Raw genomic sequence first — 19,332 nt, forward strand, 5'->3', positions numbered from 1 at the left:
TTCAGCTGGTCAGCATCAATGGAAGTGCAACCCAAATCCCTCTTGCACAGTGTGGGATCAGTAGAGAAATCTCCTGAAAGTAGGATAGAGACTGTTCCACTTGCAGCCATGGGTGCAGATGGACAGGCAGGCAAACACAAGCAGAAGGGGAAGGTCCAGCGGGAAGAGTGGAAAAACACTGTTTATTAACTCCATTCGCTACACAAAGCCACAGCCAAAGGCAAAGCAAAATGGCAGTGATAACAGAGGTGAAAATGTGTGATATATAGGTGGGGAAAGCGTGCATGTGATGCTGAGAAAATGCATTGCTACAGGCACCTCCTTAAAAGTGGGTGGCGTTGCTGTTACACCACTTGGAATTTGGGCAGCATTGGGTAAGTGTTTCACCTCCAGCAGGACTGCAAGGGGCAGACAGGGCATGAATCTTCTCGGTCACCCTCTCCTTCCCAAAATAAACCATTTCAGAATTAAAATGGGATATAAGACTCCGACTAGGAACAAAGACAACTTCGGGCAATGCACTGTTCATACCATCCTTGACACGTGTGAGTATGCATATACATTTTAATGGGATAAGGATTTGCATTACACATGAACTGGTGCCATGGTTTAACCCCAGATAGTAAAGAAGCACATGGAGCCACTTGCTCATTCCTTCCCTCTCCCAGTGGGACAGGGAGGAGAAACAAAAACCAGTAGAACTTGTGGGTTGAGATAAGAACAGTTTCATAACTAAACTAAAATGATAACGATTAAAAAAATAAATTTAATGAAAAGGAATATATCAACAAGAAAGAAGTAAATCCCAAGAAAAGACAAATGATGCACAATGCAACTGCTCTCCACCTGCTGACCAATGCCAGAGCAGTGATTCACCCCTCCTGGCCAACTCCTCCCAGTTTCTATCCCGAGTATGACATTCTATGGTATGGAATAGCCCTTTGGCTAGTTCGAGTCAGCTGTCCTGGCCATGCTCCCTCCCACCTTATCACTGGCAGCGCACAGGAAACTGAAAAATCCTTGACTTAACGTCAACAGCTAAAACATTGGTGTGTTATCAACCTTATTCTCACACTGAATCCAAAACAGCACTGTACCAGCTACTAGGAAGAAAATTAACTCTATCCCAGACAAAACCAAGGACAACTGGTACCTCCTGAATTTCACTTTCTATCTCTACTCCCAGTCACTGGTGTTTTGAAGAGTTTAGAGCCCTTTACCTCCTGCTTCCTTGAACGCTGGCCATAGCCTTTTACAGCAGAGACCATAGTTTTGGGACACGTCTAGTACAACACGGAGTGCACCCTTGCAGTGATCATCCAGTTTTCTGAAAAATACAGTTAAATGTGTTTCACCTGCATCACCAACATCTCTCAGCCCCCGCCTCGAAGGTCAAGTGTCCACTCTGCATCAGATAGCTTGATCTGCAGAGACTGCATTTACTCTTATAAAGGTCAAACTAGTAGCACAGCTATTTTCCCTCAGACTTGTCTGTGATCCTGTGCTACCTCTGCATCTCGAGAAGACAGCTCTGTTTCTTTTGTGAACTCTGGTCTATTAGACTTGCCAGTTGTCTCTTGCCTTGCGATGACCAGCCCCTGAAAGGTTTCTCTCATTCCTAGCAATGTCAGGTGCACATAAACTCACAGGAACGTGCATACAAACACATGTCCATACAAACACACACAGCTGCCAGGATTCACAGATGCACGCACAGCTTCCTAGCTTCGCACAGCTGTTTTCAGCAAGGACCACTCAAAGTGTTTAGCCCAGCATGCTGTGATGATGATGTAAACGGAAAAAGAAAAGCCCTTCACCTGTGAAACTAATTAATAGTCAACAAACTTGCTTCAAGGTAGGAGACCTGGCATGGAAGGCCAGAAGCTGTCTCAGAGCCCGGCTGGAGCCCGGCTCAGCTGCTAGGTGGCAGCATCCATTCACTCATCCGCACTGATCACAGAGCTGGGGCTCACCAAGGTGTCTGTGGGTTTTAATTCTGTGAGAATTTGATGCTCATCAAAGTGAGCGACTGTTATAGTCCCCACTACAGCCAAAATGCTCAAGGCTGTTGCTGTCGCTGCCCATGGTGGGAGCATACATAAACATGAAAAGAAAGTCATCCTGTTTTTTCAAGCATACCACAACTGGGGTTGCAGCTTTTTTAAGGGGATGTAGCTGGACAGACACCTTGCAATGATGCTGATGAAATCACGCCTTATCAGTAGGCAAAGAGGCTGTGTCCTTCTCCACATCTACTTCAGGGCCCTTTATCGCTGATCAAGGTGAATACTTAGCTGCCAAGGGCTTTTCAAACACCAGTTAATTAGTCCCCCCCAAACCTATGAGCAAAGCAAGGGAGCCAGAGCCTTGTGTTCTCTCTGGCAAACGAGACTGAAACTCTATGAAGGGCCCCAAATTAAAGCAACCTCCAGTGAAGCACGTGGGAACTGCTGCAGCAGATTTAGGGGCACTTTTAAGGATGCCACTGGAATATTATATTCTCATTATTCATATAATTGATACTGCAACTACTACTGATTTCCCTGTGTTATTTATATAAGCATTATATTCCAGTTATTTTCTGTGGCTCCTGTCTTTTTGACATGCAATAGATTTTCTTATAGAGACTGTGGGCCTGCATCACTGAGGACCCATGGGAAAGGCACATTTTCAGCAGAATATGGTTAAATATTCCAGTCCCAGGATCCTATTTAACAATGAGATTCTGTTGAACACAGCTTGAAAACTGAGGGGCAGAGATTTAAACTCCCCCAGGTCAGAAAGCCTCCACAACGTCCATTTACTTGCCGGCAGCCACCACAGCCAGCAGTTATTGATAAACCTTGACCCTGCATGCTTTTTGCTGGCATGAAGAGCAGGGAAACAGTAAAGAACACTGACATGAAAATCAGGTCGTTAGGTTGAAGGGTTAAGATCACACACAAATGACAGGAGCTATATCAAGTCTCCTTCACTGAAACGGAATCAGGCAGATATTACGTTGATTTGGCTTAGTGTATGCTTAGAAAGTTTTCTTTGCAACTACAAGGAAAATAGGTGGTTTTCAGGAAAAAGTACCGGTCTTCTTTCTCTGCAGATGGGGAGAAAGCACTCGTGGCCTCTGCAGGCAATTTAACAAGCCCAGTGTGAAAGGGACATGTGTTGCTTGTGTCTGCTCTACTTAACAAGAATGGTCATACTTATTTTGAGCTTCTACATCTTCAAATAACCATACAAAGTGAAAACAGGAAGGTTAGGTGCTGTCCTTCCTTCCTGGCCTAGAAACAGTTGTTCACTTCAGCCCTCTGATGCAGGGAGGAAACCAGACCAAAATGATGTCTCATATTCCTAAACAAAACCAGAGCAAGGACTGAAATCAAGCTCTGGGCCCAGTTTAACAGTTATCTCCCTCTCACCGAGTTTTGCACTGCTCCAACTAGCACCTTTTAAAAGCAACTTCCCACAGAGGCAGCTAACCTGACACCTAAGCAGTCTGTGCCATGCAGCCCGATCCCTGGCTCTCTTCTGTAAGACACCAAGACTCCTTTCCGAGTGTTTGCTTTAATCTCCACACTAGTGGAGGCCACCCCCTGCCACTTCAAAGGCCCTACAGAAAAAAAAGCCTTTAAAGAAAAGGCATTTTATTTCAAGACAGTGTAACACTACAACAGGGGAAAATGCTTGCAAAGCCCCAAGACAAGAGTGAGTTTTACAACCCTCCTATCCCTGTTGTTAACCCGGGCAGATCCCTCCTTGCCCTCCTTTGGGTGAATGCTATTGTGAGCTCCTTGACTTCCCCCATAAAACACATGGGAAAACTTGGGCTTCAGGCTTATGCAGGACCAGGGCTGGGGAGGGGGGGGAATTATTTATTCTCAGCTGTTTGCCTTTTGCAGAGGAAATCCCATCGCAAAAAGCCATCAGTCTGCTCCTTTGCGGACTGATGGAAACCACTCCCTGTCCCCATGCTCATTAAAGATACTGTGAGGTGCCATTCCTTGAGGATTGGCTGCATGTAATTGCTTTATTCTGGCTCACTGCCTCCAAAGAGACTGCTCATTTCAACTTCATCTGTTTTACCCCACTCGTTGCTTTCCTGTCCTTTCAGCACAGGGTTAACTTAATATTCCGGTCAAAGCAAAAGTTCACTTAGCAGCACCTAACGTGTCAGCCTTTCAAGTTACAGATTGGAGGCAAAAAAAAAAAAACAAACCAAAAAGAGGCTATGGGTAAAAGAAATAAACACAACTTTGGAACAGGGTTCCCATCTAGCTGTAGAGATCTTGCCTAGGCATCTTCTGAAATGACCGAGTTACGAGTAGCAATCTGCGTTCATACACACACACTGGCTCCCTCCATTGTAGTTCTCACAAACCTGGCAGCAGCCCACGGCCCTGCATGTGTAAGACACAGAACAGGTCTAGCCTCGTCCTCCTCATTGGGTACTTTGCTAGTAACCACTTTCTCAACCAGGAATATTTTTGACATCTTAGCCACCAGATTTGATGATGAGAAGACCACAGGTACTCAGTACTCTCTCATCTCTTTGAGTGCGTCCCTTATCCCTGAATCCTCAAAATCAGTTTGGAAAACTGGTGACTGATACTCTGTGCATTTTTTTTCTTTTTTTTTTGAACTGCTCCCAAACCCAACAGTCTGAGGTTTGCTCCCAATTCAAACATAGATGCCAAGTTGATGAATTATGGAAATGGATGCCTCTATAATGCAAAAGAGTATTCCTCCACTTAATTCCTGCCTAGTTAGCTAAACAGTACATGATCCACGTAAATGTAGTTGCTGTCTGTTCCTAAGACCTGCAGTTTGTTGCTAGTGAGCCTGCTGGTTCATTTTCTCCACCCAGTCTGGACTGTTTAATTTATAAATTACATTAAATAAAACTAAAATCCTGTTGGGGCTACTAATATATCATTCATTAAATATTATGTAAAACAGCAGAGATACATATTTTCTGTTAAGCCTAGACACGTTACTAACTCCCTGTAGAGATCATGTTCGATATCTCTGGATGCAGGCATGCTGCCTAGATCCCCCCTGAGGACAACTCATCCGTCCTCCCACCATCTGTCGGCATGCTGGGGTTCCTCCGTCACACCTAGGCAGCTAGCTCTGGGCTGTGGATTCTGCTTTGTGGCTCTGACACTCAAAGTTAAATGGACCTTAGCGCCCTCCCCAACATGCTGGAGAGGAACTTGCACCCCTGGATTTCTAAGTTTCAGACTTCTTCACTCTGCAAACTTGATGCAAAGTCCCTGGAGTGTCATTAAATCCACACTCTGAACAGATTAGAGATGCATCTCCATTCATCCTTCCTCCTTTTCTACATGCCCCTGCAAGGGAACTTTCATGAAAAGCCAGAAACTTTACAAAGTGAAGTGGAGCTCATCTCCATCTATTCCAGGTAATGTCTCCCATCCTGTCAAACAGCTTGACTGTCATAAAAGAACAAATGGAGCAACGCATGAGTAAGGGGGAGCAGAGAAACAAAAAAAAAGGAAAGCATCTAAACTCTGGCCAGGAAGTTTCTGTTGTTATTTCTGAAGTGTGTTTAGCATGGAGACATATTGTACATTTAGCACAAGTCCCCGGGACCCTAATGAGTTCCTAATGTACCCCATACTTCAAGGGTTTTCCAAAGAGGCCAGTAACTTAGCAACAGCAGCAAATCCTTGACAGGAATAATCAGTATTTGTGCTGCAGCTTTAGGCTTCCCCTCTTCTCTCCCACTAAGTGGAAGGTGGTTTTGGCTGGGATTTCTTCTGTGCTTTGTCATTGTTCTTATTCCTCTTATGGGTTTCTTCAGTGTATTTTTTTTTCCTTTATCCTTTCTGTTCAGTAAAGCAAAAACCCACCATCAGTGGCTTGCAGGGAGCAGGGTTCTTGGAGCCTGGAGCTAGCAAGACTCCCCCGTGAAGCACTTTGTCGCACTGGGGAGGTACAGAGGTGGCTCTCTGGGGATGCCACGGGCAAGTCAGGGCTGGTGAAAGGTGTGATCTTCACCCAGTAGCAAACTAGACAGGCACCAGGGCCACTCGTGGCTCCTCAGGAGTACCAGCTCCTACAAAGAGCTAGAAGAAGATGAGAAATTACTGTTCTCGCTGCATTCATGGCTCTCAGCTATGACAAACTGAATCACTGAACTCCAGAGACATTCTCTTAAAAACACAAATATTGTTAGCTAACTGTACTTCTTGAGGTCATATGAGACAGCAGGCTCTAGAGGAATGCGAGGTCCTTCTCATAGTCCTACCAGCAGGCTCTGCACTCTTCCCAGTGGGGTGCCATTTGGTGCCATCAGGTACTGAGCATGTGCCTCCCCTGCCCACATCTTCTGCCGCATCTCCCTGGCCCTCATCTCCCGTCTTTTTGCTAATTTGTAGGGCTATCACAGAGTTTGGAAGGACACTGTTTTCCATCTTAAACAAGGTACATGAACAACTGATTCACATGTTAAAAAAAGGTCTGATCTTGGGTGACTCCCTGGCATCAGAACTTCAGCATATTAGATGTTTAAGAGGACAATCCATTTTAATGTCACTAAGATATCTCCAACGTGGTAACCCGATGGGTAAAAGTGAAGTGAGTTGTCCAGTATCACAGAAGGCCTGAGAGCAGGAGACAACATATCCTGAAATAATATCCATATGCCCTATTAATGGTCCTTAAGAACTACACTGTAAAAACACACAGGATGAGCAGCCAGTTTTGAACTAAAAATCACTGATCAGCCATTCTGGACCTTGTTTAGTATACTTCCAGCAACCAAAGGGACAAAACCTCCGCTTCTGTAGGTGCAAGTGCAACTGGAATTTTACAGACATAGCTTATCAATGCTTTTTTCCCCCAATGTTGAAGGGATGGAAGGTTGATGATAGTGAGAAACACTATTTAACAAAGACTTGATCCAACAGTGGCCTTTGAAATGTTCAAGAGTGATCAACTCCAGCTAGGAGAGCCTCTGATATATAAAAAACATGGCATCATACTCGCATCTCTTGCATTTATAACAAGAGAGGTAGACTAGGCTTATACATTCATCTTGTGAATTTTAGAGAAATCAGAGGAATAAATAAAATTCCAACTACTTAGAACCAACCAATCTTATTCACAAAATATCAACAGACTGAGCATGGAAAATGAATGAAGAAACCTTTGCCAGGAGGAGGCAAAGATTTTCTTTTAGGTGGCTGTCCAGGCAGTAAATTGGAATAATATTGTGGGCTAACTCAGCTGAAACACTCCTGAAAAAAACAAGAATTCCCCTACATCCAAAGCATGCTCACCATCATGCAGCAAAGCGCCCACCCAGAGGTACACAAGCAGGTTCCACACTTCACAGATCTGAAATTCAGCACAGTATAGACACACCAGGGTGCTGTTGCACTCAGCTAATGGGATCTCCTGCATGGTGTTGTATAAACACACCCCGACACTGTGAAGTAACCAGACAGGTCCGAGGCAGAATATAAGGATTAAATCTGTTATTCTAAGCAAAGTAGGTGTTCAGAATCTGCCATATTGTTTCAATTACCCCAAACTGTCATCACAGATTCAAAGACAAAGGAGAGGCACGTGGAAACTCTTGACCCCTGGGAGAAACCTACTGGAACCACATGAAGATATCACAGTGATTTGTCCTTTCTTGTTTTTCATTACACATACGGAAAGGCAAGACACCAGACCTGCCCACACTGTAATCTGGCCTACAGCATCAGTCAGTTAGGTCTCCACGAAGCGTGAGAGAATCATTAACAGCGTCACTTTCTCTCACAGCCAACGTGGCTTTACCCAACCAGAAATGTCTGCAGGAAAAATCTGAAAAACCCATTAATGGGGATAATGATGCTTACCTCCTGTACAAAGTGCTTGGAGATTCATGGAGGGAAAATTTTGTTAGAGGTGGATATTTATTAAATCCTTTTAGTTTCTTGTATCAAGGATCCACACTACAGCCCTACACTTGGACTTAATTCCCACTACCATTAGAGGCTAGCCTCTATAGACTGTACAGAACAAGCCCATACAGCAAGGCCTATGGTTGTCATGTCTATCCTCCAGACAAGATGTAGATCTAGCTACCCTATGCCCCACCTTCATGAGCAGTCTTACCTTTCAGAATGTGTCACTTTACACTATAGAATGAGACAGAAAAATTACTGTTCTCAGGTGAAATCCAGGCCCCCTTGAAGTCAATGGCTAGGTCATTCTGATGTAAATAGGGCCAGGATTTCATTCTCTGCCTGAAATTCTCTTTGATATGAAAAAGCACGGTTTGGTTTTTTTTATGTCTGACTTACAGAGTTGAAGGAGTCTTAAAGCTAAGTGATGAAACAGTGCTAAGAAGTTGTGGGGCTGTTGTCACCTGGGACCAGCTGTCCCAGTTCCGGTGACTAGATAATCTGCTTATTTGACATTTCTGGGGTCTTGGTACACTCTCTCATGATAGAACTCTTCCTCCTCCTTGAATAAAGCTCAGTAAAACATTTGACCTATTCCAGCCTTTAGAGTTTCATTATGTTTTTAAAAAGGAAAGTATAGCATGGAAAAACATCTGCCGAAGAGAGAATTTTCTCATTTGGATAATACACTCCCATTTAATATAAAGAAAACAGACTCAGTGAGACCTATGCCTGTGCTTTCCAATTCAGGACAGAGTGCTGTAAAAGTGACTTCATTCCTAAATGTACAAGCATCTCCCCAGAGGAAGATCCTAAATCAGAAAGGACCATAAGGGGATCAGTTGGCAAATCATTACCTCATCCGGAAACTGAAGTTCACTGTCTGGTTTCTATCAAAAGTGACAATGAATTCAGAAGGCTTCACCCTAGACCCTTCACAGAATCTGCTGCGCAGCTCAGTATAAGTTTCAGTCACTAGTCAGAGGGCACCCAAGCCTGCAATATTTAAAGGAAAGTTGAAGTCACAACATAAGTGCCAAGGAAGAACTGGTGAGGGGAGTGGAGGGGACCAGAGGAGGAAGAATTATTAGAGTAGGGCATGCCACAGGGTCAGCGTTAAGGTGTATTTAGCAGAGCTGTATGTTTGCATGAAACTTGCGCTGTGCTTGCCTTTAGCCTGCAGTAGCCTTCTCTCACTTTTTATGAGCACTAGAATTCACTAAGCCCAGGGAGATAAAACTGGTGAATTAAAAAGCTGTTATCTTTGTTTGGTTTTGAGGCAGGATATAAAACACGGGTCTTGCTGGAGCTTCATGCTTCTTGCTGCTTGAGAGGCAGTCACGTTAGTCCCAGTGCCTTCAAACTAATTACCTGCCTAACGGGAACTGAAATAGATTTCCGTTCTCTTGATGTGTAGGAAGATGAGGAGTTGCATGCAACACAGAGGAGGGCGTGGGGACTACATCAGATGGGAGAGCCCTAGAAAAGAGCCCTAAATGCAAGAACCTTTAGGGGCAACATGGGAGGCCCAAACCCAAAATAGACACCTGATAGTTCTGCTGGTTTGGCAGCAATTAAAGACCTAAGAGTAAGATGTGAAGTTCTGCTTGAGTTTTCAAGTATCATGCTGCCTGAATCCAAGCTTTTGCTCAAGGACCATCTTTAGCATTAATCCCGTATTTAGCTACATGACTCTAAATTTCTTAGATTCTAATGCTCTTACAGTAGGACACTTCTGGAAATAGGAGTTATATCAATAAAGTGGATCATTATTGCAATTAATTTCTCCGAAAGACAATTGAAACAGAATGTAACATCAAATCCCCATCTGCTCACCACAAACAGCTAAGCCAGTCCTAAAACAAAACTAAAAATAAATACCTGCTTATAGGCTCAGGCAGCCTTGATTACAAAGAGGGTGGAGGGGAGGTGGCGAAAAAGGGAATGTTGAGCACAGTCTTGAAATGCCATGAGCTTCTCTCTTCATCCTGGCTCGTTTTTCAAAGCATATTCTTGAGATGAGAAGGGCTATTTTCCATTTTGTTGCTTCATGATTAAGTGGAACGAGTGCCTATGCTTTCATTGGTTCATTAGAAATACCTGCTACATAGATGTATCTTTTTCCAGTCCCTTGCTTCTCAGCAAATAAAAAATCTATTCTGACTTCTCTGCACTGACCCTTTAATTGAACTAACATGGGTTTTGTTGCTGTTCTTTGTTTTTAAATAAGCAATTTTGTACTTGCAGATTTTAATTTCCCACATGGCAAAACACTTCTGAATATTGCCAAATCCCAGGCACTCAGGCTAGTGAAACTACATCTCTGCTTTCCCACACCCAATAAAAAAAAAACCAAAAGTTATCAACAAGCATCCCTGCCGACCAGCCCTTTGCCATGACATTCTGTTGGCTTCACGTGAGAGATCATCTTGATGCGCTATGCTAATCCTGTCATTAATTCCAATATTAAAGTTATAGAGACATGAGATTAGGAACCTGTTACCTGCATAAAGCCCAGCAGATTTCTCTCTCTCTCTCTCTCTCTCTCTCAAAAACAGAGAAAAGAATCTTATTATATGTACGTAGGCTATTTATACTAGGCTTGCAAATTCTACTAAACACTCACTGGAAGAATAGCCCTTTATTGATAGAGTATTAGATGGGGGATTTTTGGCTGTGTGTTATCTTCAACATCATGGTGCAGAGGGAGAAATCTCTGAGACCTAAGCTGGCAATTTTTTCAATGGCAGTTTTATGTGTTTATTACTCTTGTTTTTTTGCCAGGTTTGTTAGGCAGGGAGTAGGTAACAACTTGCAATCTTGTCCACTGGCATGTATACACACATTAATGGGCCAGATGGAGCTGCAGTGATTTTAGCAGCTGAGGGTCTGGACTATTATGTTTATACAGGTCAGGGGAGAGGGGGAACAGACAACTAATTTAATATAACTTTAGAGCCACAGTCTTCACTAAATTGGACATAGGATTCAAAGTGAAGAAGAAAGAAAAAATCTGGCTCCTTTTCTTGGCTCTACCACTGATCTAGTTTGTAATTGTAAGCAATTCTATCCACCCCATCTGCAACATGATTGTAATGTTTCTCCCTGCCTCTGTACAGAGTTCTGAGATGGAGATGCATAAATGCTTCTCAAATTTATCTGACAATTTTTTCTAAAACTTCAGATGTTTTAGCTGCCCCTTCCATGGGTTTCTTTTTTATGTTTGACAGCGTGCTTATTTTATTACTCTTGTAGGCTTGCCTGTAATAATTGACAGATTTTAAAAGTAAATTACCTTCTCTTTAAGGTATGTACTGTAATAATTTTGCCTGCACCATGCATTATGTTTTAAACAAAAGATTTAGGTTTCTTTATTTTCCCCTTGATATTATAAACACTGCTGAATAGTAATTTATTACTGTAGTCTTTCACAATAGTAATTTATTACTGTAGAATTTCACCAGCTATTTCCTAGAGTAACAGACGCACAGAGTTGTATTAAGTGCACATGGTTTGTGACATCTTGCCAACCTTTTTGTGCAGAAGTATAAACTAATTTGAGGCTTACACATAATTTGTTATCAAACTATACCAATAAACTGTAGTTAGTTTCTCTATGTATGTGATACAACCAAACCAAAGCAAAGCAGCATCAACTACTTATTTTTAAACTGCTAGCAACAGTCTTTGTGTCTCCTGGATCAGAACTTTCAGCCCTGTTACATAACACATATTGCCCAGGTCATCTGTATTCACAGCTTTCCAAAATCTTTTACTTTTCTCATATTGTTACTTCCAACAAATCAATAAAACTTGATCTAAAACTTGTCCTTGCTTCTGTCCCTTGTCCCCGATCCTCTTGACACTGAGGGGATCGAAGGAGAGAGAGAGAAGTGGTCCTTCTGTACTACGGATTGCAACCAATAAGCCTATGACAAATTTGAAGTAGCCTGAAAAAAATCTGTCCTCATTGCATGAAAAACTGATTATCTTTATGACAATTTTCTGAATGTGTATGTTGATTTAACTCAAAGACTTCTGTTTCCAGGAAGGGAAAGGTAATACAGCAGATGAGGTGACTTAACCTCAAATACTAAAGGATTATGCAAGGACTGTTATGCTTGGTCTTGGCTGACCTCAACTCATGCTGGTCCTAGTGAATTTCTTTAGGAATAATAAATTCTTTAGCAGTGAAAGATCCATCACAGCGAAAGCAAAATGCAGTTCATCAACAAGAGGAAGACAATTTTCTTGATAAAAGGAACAGGCTCCAGAATCTGTTAAAAAATAGGCCCTCTTAAGTCCCCTTTCGAAGACATCTGATTTCAGGTTAGACAGATATACATATAAACAGCTCATTAATTTTGGGTTTGTTTTCTTTTTTTCTCAAAATATTTTGTTCATTTGTAGAAATGCATAACGTTTTTGCTTGAAGAGGCTATGATGCCACTACGAAACAGAAAGGAGTCCTGAAACTCTCTGGATTTTCCAAATAATTATTACTAATGTGAAGGACAGTATAGACTAGGGCCTGGTTTAATAGTGGTAAAATCAACAGCTCTGGCAGTAAGAGGTTGATACGTGAAATTTGAGACTGAACAAGTGCCAGAGAGATCAGAAATGGAAGAGAAATGCAGCAAGTCTTAGAAGAAGGCCAGTCATACCCAGACAGTTTTCCAGCCTCCTGAACAGCAGTCTTCTGCTGTGAAGTGCTGTGCTAATCCAGAAAAGCCCAATGCTTGTAGTTGTATTAAATGCTGATAGCAAAATTACAGTGGAGTACATATATGAAGAACAATGCCAAGCTATAGGGCTGTACTTTTTGAAGGCAAAGGCCAATAGTGATATGCACAGCAACAGGAGCAAGACTTTACCTGTGTCTGTAATGAGCTCATTTTGCAATTTATCTGCAAAACTCCATATGCATCAGCACGTACACGCTTTTTGACTATAATGGTCATTATAGTATCTCTTCATCTATGATGCATTGTTCAGATACTTTGCTCAAAAGCAACCTTCATTAAGCTCTGTTTGTCTGAAATAGCCAGAATACTGAACAGCTGCAAGATCCTACACGTTTGTCAAAGCTCATAGAAAAATATGAATGTCTTACGTTGTGTCATTTGAAAATTGATATGTTATTATACTGTCTTTAACGGCTTTATTACAATGCATGTGTACAGGAAAGGAGAGTTAAAACTAAATATTCATTTCTAATTTGGGGATTTCATCTAAGATAAGCTGTAAAATACTAAAGTTGGGCAAATGCTGCCATTTCCTTCAGTAATCATTTAGGTGGATGTCATTTATATACTTATGTTTTTATGTGCATGAATGGTAGGTGACATGAGCTCTCTAGCAAGAAAACAAGAACTGAACAAATCCTGTGAAGGCTATAAGGATTGCCAAAAAAACCCTTTCCCCTACTTAATTTTTCACCTTCTTGATACTTTCTTAGCTGCCTCCCTTGATGCCACGTTGTGCAAACTGCATTCATCCTGTGTCCTTATCAGATGCCAGATGCATTATATTGCCACTTATAACTGTTTCCTGACCAAGTTAAAACAACATATCAGCAGTAAATGGGGTTTCAGCCAAAAAGCTCATATAAAGGAGTTATTTTGACCTCCAAAGGTGCCCTTGAAACTGCTCAACTTCTAGCCTTTCCTACTACATAGCTCAGACCTACATCCCTGGAAAACTGAGGTGGGTCTTCTCATGTTACTGTCCTGCTATGTGGCAGAAAGTATGAAGTGGAAAAGTCTTCCAGAGATTTGTTGGTCTTAAGTCACCCTAGCACTTGCCATTCTACTTGCATTTCTCTTAGTACAGCTTTGGAGAAACAGATTCAGTTCGCACCTCCCTCCTGAATCTTTAACATTTATTTTGATTCTTTATGATAATAAATAAACAAAATCCAGAGCCTTAGTTGCAGTATAAAACAGCACAATTCACTGCTGGGGTATAGAATTGATATACTAGATATTTCTCATTTATTAGCTTCATTCCTTTGCCTAGTCTCCTACAGTAATGTTATTATTTCCCATGAGGGTCACATGAGATTTTTCTTTTGCTTGCTTTGTACGTGTCTTTGTGTGTGTGCATATTTATTTAATAGGCATTTTCCCCCTTTATCTGCTACTTATTTAAAGCTTTCACTACACCCACTTGATCTGAATACATTGGCTATGTGTGGCCTCTTTGCAACCAGGTTTGCTCTTAATGGTGTATTTACACCAGGTTTTCATATAATACCAAAGAGATCCATAACCAAAGTGATTTAGAAGATGATTTCAAAGTTCCTTTCCCCAGAACTGCTCTTCCTTTCTCAACAAGTAGGAAATGACACTGAAGGGAAAGGATTTGCTTGCAACTCTGCTGTAAAAGCACTTTTCTCTTCTTCAAGGCAATCTCCCTGAGGGGCAAAAGTTAAACCAGGTTCTCAGAACAGGTACTTATTTTAAGGATGGGCCTTTCTGGCTCCTGTCAGAAACACAGCACTAGTTCCTGATCTGTGTTTACGATGTACAGGCCCCTCCATCACCTAACCTACTCTCAGGAAACTCGGATGCCCTGTGAGTAGCAGCTCTTCTCTCTCCCAGCCCTGTCCTGGAGGACAATGGGACAAGTTGAGCATGGCCAACTTCCAGCCATCCCAACTCCCTGCTCCCGCTGTGGTGGGCTGGGACACAGCCCCAGAGGCACAGCACGGTACTTGACCAAAACTTGGCATTGCAGATACCATGATGTCACCAGCCTTTGCAGATGTGGTGCTGTGATATGAATGCGGTGACAGGACATCACTGGCAAATCTGATTAGGGACACCATTGACTGGTAGAATGCCCATCGGGCATGTCAAGTGCTGAGAGACAGCATTTCAAGGAGTCAAGATGCCAATGTTTCCTCTATTAGCAAAACTTCATTGCTTTCAGCCCCCTGCACTGCATCACTGTCAACATGACTACAATGGACAACACTGGCATTATTAAAGTCTTCATTTACTTTTGTTTGACATAATGGTCATGGAGAGCAAACGGGTTTATAGATTTTTATACAGTTGACACATCTTCACGCAGTGTATAAATGTGGCGAAGGCCTCCAAGACCCAGTCAATTCAACCATCACTGCAAAACACCTGCTTAGATACCACTCTGCCCTATGTGGCTGAAGACTGTTTTGACAGGACTTAAAGCACTGCTGTCCGGAAAGTGTTTATAGCAGAATCTTTGCTCCAACCTTGCTGAAAAGGTCAAGTATTTTTTCTTTACTTCCTTGCCTTTCAGAGGCATTCAGGTCTAAACCACAGAGATCTCTATTTTAAGTTTTTACTCACCTCATTTACTAACATTACACCTTTTGTCAACTCAGAAAATTCTTTGGTTTTCAATAATGAAGGAAGGCTTAAAAACAAAAGCTAATCTCAGCTCTGAACACAACCAAGATATTCTCAAGGGAGTCTTCTATCCCTTTTAATCTAGGAGAAGAAATGAAAATTTCATAGATACCAGCCTGACAGTATTTTAAAGAAAATAACTGGTCTAAATTATATTTTTTCCTCTTTCCTACTTCACAGGAAGCGTTCAGTCAGTCAAAAATAACATTTACTGTTTACATACAATCCCAGCAAAAGCTCCAAACTCACCCCTCCACCACCTGAGAGTCACTGGCCAAACTCAGCTCCTCGAGGAAGAGCAGGCAGGCAGTAACTGAACTGCATTTGGAAATTACAGTTAACCTGCCTGGAGGGAGCTGCTACCCACTACACACAGTTCCCCTCAGCAGGCTTTTTCTGGTTATGCTCTTTGAACCATCACAGAGTGACCACCAGCCAGCCATCGTCCCCCCTCCTGACAGGTTAGGAGGAAGAGAAGTGTTTAGATCATGGAAAATGTATGGGCACCCAGCTTCTATTTAGGTGCCTGACATTTCATTGGCATCAGCCATCATCCATTAGTATCTTTGCAGGTTGTAGGAATCTAGAGAGCCTGCTTCTGAAGGACTTTATCAGTAACTGTCAATACACTCTGACAGGAAAAAAAAGCTCACTTCTGAGAGTCACCTCTGATAATTTTTTCCCACTCCAGGTTAGAACAAGTCACTTGCAGGAAAATCTTAACTGGCTATTACCAGTCTCCCAACACATGTAGCTCTTTACCTGCTTCTTCTACCATCAGGTTATATTACAGCCTTTACATATCTTTAAGTCCTTCTAAAATAACAGGAAGGAAACACAAGTTAGATCCATTTTGCCAGGCTTGTAGGAAAATATTTCCATCACTGCAATTCCTGTAATAAATTTTGTTTTCTGCAAGAACACTGCTGTTGAACACTATTTCTCAGTGTGGCCAGGGGCTCTCACTAATTACAAAGCTGCTCTTCAGCTCCTCAAAGCTCTCCCGTTCCACCCCTAGGAAGGGATTATCAGCAATTCATGGAGAGAAAATACACCCCATATATCCTCACTATTTACTTAGTTCTTCACCAACCATTCACATATCAAACTTTGTACGTGACACACCAGATAACAGAGGCAACCCAGAAGGGAAGAGCATACACAGTATTTGCTAGCATGTTGTCTTTTCTTTCCTTTAGCCAAAAATCTCATGAGGCAGCTGTATGGCACATTAGAGATAGCTTTACATAAAGGGCCTTTCTTTCAGAGGGGGTTTCTTTGAGCCTGTCTTGCAGTTCACATTGCAGACCAGATCAAAAGATGTTTTCCTCCATTTTAATAGAGAAATCTGAGACAGATTGTATCAGGGAAGAAAGAGAGTAAAAGAAAGACTAAGAGGTTACTTGGCAATTAGGCAATCTTGATTATTTCCTTCTTGTCTTGCTAAATCTTTCAGCTTGGCTATTGGGTGGAAATGATTTTCCATTCTATTTGACACTGGCTTCACAGATAATTTTGTTTCCATCTATCTGCCTAATATACTTTATCTATCAGTTCTAATTTGGCCCTATCCCCATTTTTATTTACATGTTTCCCATAAGCATAAACAACAACAATGATCTCTTCTTCTTACACAGGTGAAAAAAAGAAGTGTGTTTCTGAGGTGAGAGGCATAAGAGTAAGAGTAAAGGTCCCACTGTGGGGAGGTCACACCAAGATGCAGATGCCACCTTTGGCAGGGCGAGGATTTAGTAACCTTTTCTTCATGCACAAGAGAACTCCAGTATACAGATTCAAGTCACTAGGATTGATGTGTCATCTGTGTCACTCTACATGACCGAGCTTATAATGCAGCCACATACAGAAGTGATACATCCTCACAGAGAAGTGAGTTCTCTCAGGGTTCTGAACACCAGATTAAAGCCTTTGATATGGGCCATGTGTCCAAGGGACAGCTGAAAAAATGAGTGGTAGATAATGACAGTGTGTCCCTCGACAGCTGTTTTCCTGAGCAGGTTTGCTGCCAACTTCTCAACTAGTGGGTGCTTCTTCAGTTGTGGGGGCTCACTTCCACATAGGCGAGTCCCCATGGTCTACCCATGACAAAACTATGAATCACAGTGTGGGCAATTCAGGCATCAGGACAAATATTTCTCACCATCACAGGAAAAGTATTCTTGACAATGCACCCACCAGACTTAGTTGGTTTCTTCACAGAAGCCATCTCTATACTATCTTGGTCTGTACTTTAAAAGACGCATCAAGCTTCAGGGTAGAAAAGTTTCAAGTGGTTAGTCCAAACTGCTGTGACTAACAGCTTGCTTTTCCATGGCCTTGGAAACCCTGTGCCTTGCAACATGCATGGGAGCTAGGATCACAAGGCTCTTATTTCACATCTGCTACTGCTGCAATGCATCTGCCATTCACAGCTATATATGAATCACTTCCTCCTTTTGTTCTGAGAAGCAGTCTGAGGTCCTCCATTTGAAAGGGGTAGAAGCACAAGGTATTACACTGGGGCTTTGATTCATAATTAAACAAGCTTTGTGACTCCTCTGGGTATTCTGCTAGGTGACTTTATACATTAGAACAGGGACTTTGAGAGACACACTTATGGTGTCACCCTGAAAACCAGAGGCATCTCCAAGATGCAGGCTCTCACAGCAGGAGCTTTTCTTCTGTAGAATGACCTCTTTCTTCTAAGAGTTGCTAGCCACTGGTAGAGACACTTACATGGATCAGATCACAGAAAAAACAAGAAGATTAATATCATTCCTATCTATTGCCATACTGGCTTCAGTGCATTCCCTGAGAACCTCAGGAAGCGAAATGCTTTGGCCATGCTTGCCCCATCCCTTGATAACTTGTTTTTTGACATTTCCTCCTTTCTTGTTCAGACCCCTAACTCCTTAAATGCTCACTCTTTCTGTTTTGCTGGGGCTGCTGCCTTTGTTAGAAATATTTTCAGCTTTGATTAATTATTGAGCCTGTACTGCTGAGGGTTTTCTATTCTCCAGTTCTCATTACCGATGCCTTGCAGCCTGTGTGCTTCACTGGTCCCATTGCAGGATTTGATGGATGCACCCGTGAAGTTTTCCTGCCTGCAAAGCCAGTCTTGCCTTTTGCTGATTTTATTTGGTGGGCAGGGAATTTTGCTCTTGGCTACAGTGAGCAGTAAAGCATACACACTGGGCAAAGTATTATTATTATTATTATTATGGTGGAAGCAGCATGAAATTCTTGCCTCTTTGCTTTCTGCATATTTCCCCTTTAAATCTGTTTCAAAAATTCTCCCCAATGGCCATTTTATTCTCAAAGTTGCTGCATCTTCTTGCAGAAGATTCACCAATACATTGCTCTCTCATGGGAGACCAATACTCTTTCTGGTTGTTTGCTTTAATCTAGAATGAAAAGCTATGCATAGTGAAAATATGTTTTGTTTTGTTTATACTCTTTTGCTTGGCTGCATAATCATCACTAAGGTTGACCGAAACATTTTTCTTTGTTTTGATGAAATAAAACTGTTATCTGTGATAATTCAGACTTAAGATAAAGGTCTAATGCACTGCATAAGAGGTAGTCCGATGGAGTGCAGAGCCTGTAAGAGAGAACAAGCATGTGGTAGGTACTCTATCACAGGTTTCGTGAGGACCTGAAGAGGCTTAGAGATTTAGAAACTGACCAAAGCAAGTGAAATGCTTTTACATTTCTGAGTCTGCCTTCCTCAATACTCATCATTTAAAGACAAATTTCTTTAAGCTGACTTACTTGCCCTAACTGAGGAGAAAGATGAGTTCTCAGATGTTTGCATTTCCCCTAAGAGACACCTTGTGTTTAAATCAGCTCATTATTAAATGCCACAAGGCTATTTATTTCACTGGACTAAAGGCCCAGGTGACAGTGGCTTGTGCTTCTAATGATTTTATCCAGTTGGGTGCCAGTCCTGGTGAGGGTACCCCCAATCAGACATAGCCCTGTGATGGCCAGGCAGAGCCATGGTGAAGGGAGCTGGGACATCAGCT

This window comes from Athene cunicularia (genome assembly GCF_003259725.1).
Source record: "Athene cunicularia isolate RWA chromosome 1 unlocalized genomic scaffold, athCun1 chr1_part1, whole genome shotgun sequence".
NCBI classification, from domain to species: domain Eukaryota; kingdom Metazoa; phylum Chordata; class Aves; order Strigiformes; family Strigidae; genus Athene; species Athene cunicularia.